Genomic DNA, 3,391 nt, shown 5'->3' with positions numbered 1-3,391 from the left:
GCCTATTTTTCTCAGCTTTTGCTCCTCATAAAAAAATTCTGAAGCAACAGAAGAAATGCCATTCAATGTTGTTTACAATAATATTTGTGTAGGAGGGTAAGGACAAAAAGGCTGAAGGGAGATGCCAGTCTATGGAAATAGAATTTTATTCAAGAGGCTATGAAATAGAAACAAAGTTTTCTGAGCAAGACACTGCTAACACTGCACTACAAAACTGAATCTTTTTTGCTTAACTCTGTTGGTTCTTAAAGTTGAAAATTCATTATTTTAATAATTTTTTCAAATATTTTGCTTTCTTATAAATGTAGTAGCCATTTTCCCAAATATTCCCAGTCTCTTTCTCAACAGAAGTTAGAATTGGATTTCTCTGCCACCTTGGAAATAATATAGCCACACAACATACTTTAAACTACAATATGTTAATGGCAGCTAAATCATACTTAATGGTGAGAAACATCAAGATTTTCCACTAAGATTAGGGACACAGCAAGGACTTCTCTCCCATCACTCTTTTTCAACATTATACTAGAGGTTCTAGCTAATGTAATAGGACAAGAAAATGAAATAAAAGTTATTCAGACCTAGAAGTAAGAAACAAAACTGTCTTTGTTCACAGATGTACTTAAAAATCCAGAAAAATTTTTAAAAAATTGAAAAATTCTGGAACTATTGAAGGATTATAGCAAAGTTGTAGATGTAAAAGTCAATCACTTTCCTATGTATCAGCAATGAATAAGTGAAATTTGAAATTAAAACACAACTCCATTTACATTAGCACTCAAAAGAAATTGAAATACAGTAAAACCTTGGTATGCAAGTGTAATTCATTCTGGAGACATGTTTATAATCCAAAGCATTTGCATAGCAAAGCAAATTTGCCCACAAGAAAAAAATGGAAACTTAGATGATTTGTTCCACAACCCAAAAATATTCACATAAAAGTGATTACAATACTATAATATAATATAAAGTAATAAAGAAAATATAAAGAAAATAAACAAACTAACCTGCACTTACCTTTGAAAAACTTCTTGGCTGGTTTGAGGGAGACAAGAGAGAGGAGGGTTATTATATAGGATGACTTTCACTGTCACTAAGAGATGTTGACTATAGTACAGTATTGATAAACTCTTATCATATACTGTATTTAATGTAACTGGCAATAAGGCAGCAGAGGAAAGGGGTCTATATCTGCAGGCAACCTGACCTAGAATGAAGCAAAGCATTCCTAAGCTTACTCTTGTTTGGAAAAGCAAAGTACTTTCCATAGGTGCTTTGAAATGACAAAAAATACACTAGTGCCAGTTGTGGGTATCTTCCAGTGTTCTGAAAAATCACTGATTTCTACCAAACACCACAGCCTGAGACCAAGCATCCAAGCATGGGAGACAGTCGCCCACAATCCCGCAGCAAAAGAGAGAGAAGAACCATTGCTCCATTGTGATCATGTGGCATTTGGCATCACATACTACCCACATAACAAGACATTGCTTGTTTGTCAAGTTGAAATTTATTAGAAATGTTTTCTCATCTTACGGAGCACTAACAGAACAAGTTACTTGCAATCCAGGGTTTTACTGTATTTAGCTCTAACAAAATATGTACAAAATATATGTGAGGAAAACTATAGAAGTCTGTTGAAAAAAAATCAAAGAACTAAATAAATTGGAGAAATACTCCACATTCATGGTTAGTAATATTCAATATTGTTAAGATGTCAGTTCTCCTCAACTTAATCTATAGACTCAAGTAATCCAAACCAAAATCTCAGTGATTTTTTATGGATATCAATAAATTCATTTTAAAGTTTATTTGGAGAGGCAAAAGACCCACAATAGCCAACACAATATTGAAGGTGAACAAAGTTGGAGGTCTCACACTACCTGCATTGAAGGCTTACTATACAGCTATAGTAATCAAGACAATGTGGTATTGTGAAAGAATAGATAAATAGATTAATTAAACAGAATAGAGAGGCCAGAAATAGACCCACATAAATATAGTCAAATGATCTTTGACCAAGGAATAAAGGCAATACAATGGAGCAAAGATAGTTTTTTCAAGAAATGGTGTTGAAACCACTAAACTTAGGCATGCAAAATGAACCTAGACACAGAGTTTACCTTCTTTGCAAAAATTGACTCAAAATGAGTCACACCTAAACATAAAGTGCAAAGCTATAAAACTCCCAGAATATACAAAGGAGAAAACCAAGATGACCTTGGATATGGTGATGACTTTTAAGATATAATATCAAAAGCACTTTTTTTTTAATTTTTGAGAGAGAGAGAGAGAGAGAGAGAGAGAGAGTGAGAGAGAGAGCACACAAGTAGAGGATAGGAGCAGAGGGAAAGAGAGAGAGAATCTTAAGCAGGTTTCATACTCAGCATGGAGCCCAACCTGGGGCTCTATCCCATGATCCTGGAATCATGATCTAAGCCGATGCCAAGAGTTGGATGTTGAGCCACCCAGGTTTGCCCCAAAGGCACAATGTATAAAAGAAATAATTGATGGGGCACCTGACTAGATCAGTTGGCAGAGCATCTGACTCTTGATCTCAGGGTCATGAGTTGGAGCCCTACATTGGGTATAGAGATTACGAAAGAAAGAAAGAAAGAAAGAAAGAAAGAAAGAAAGAAAGAAAGAAAGAAAGAAAGAAAGAAAGAAAGAAAGAAAGAAAGAAAGAAAGAAAGAAAGAATCAGAATTGGTAAGAAGGAAACTGGACTTCATTGAAATTTAAAACTTTTTTTTAAGTTTATTTATTTTGAGAAAGTGAGATGGAGTGCAAGCAGGGGAGGGACAGAGGGAAAGATAAAATCCTCTGTGCTAACAGCATGGAGCTGGATGCAATGCTCAGTCTCATGAACCATGAGATCATGACCTGAGCCATCATGATGTCAAGAGTCAGACACTTAACCAACTGAGCCACTCAGGTGTCCCCAAATCTAAAATTTAAAACTTTTGCTCTGTGAAAAACAATGTCAAGAGGATGACAAGAGAAACCATAGACTCGGAGAAAACATTTACAAAGGACATGTCTGATAGAGGACTGTTATCCAAAATATACAAAGCATTCTTAAAACTCAACAATAACAAAACAACACCCTAATTATAAAATTATTCAAATATCATAACAGATACCTCACCACAGATGGAAAGGAAGTATATGAAAAGCATATGTGACAAAGAAGAGATACTACACAATATGTCATTAAGGAAAGGAAAATTAAGACAATAATGAGATACCACTGCAAACCTATTAAGGAAAATGGTACAGCCAGTTTGGAAGAGTGGCAGTTTCATATGAAAATAAAAATATTCATACCATACTATCCAGCAATAGTGCTCTTGGCATTTACCAATATGAGTTCAAAACTTATGTCTCCAAAA

This window comes from Felis catus, chromosome C1 (assembly GCF_018350175.1).
Source record: "Felis catus isolate Fca126 chromosome C1, F.catus_Fca126_mat1.0, whole genome shotgun sequence".
In the NCBI taxonomy this organism is placed as follows: domain Eukaryota; kingdom Metazoa; phylum Chordata; class Mammalia; order Carnivora; family Felidae; genus Felis; species Felis catus.
This window is presented reverse-complemented; position numbering follows the sequence as displayed.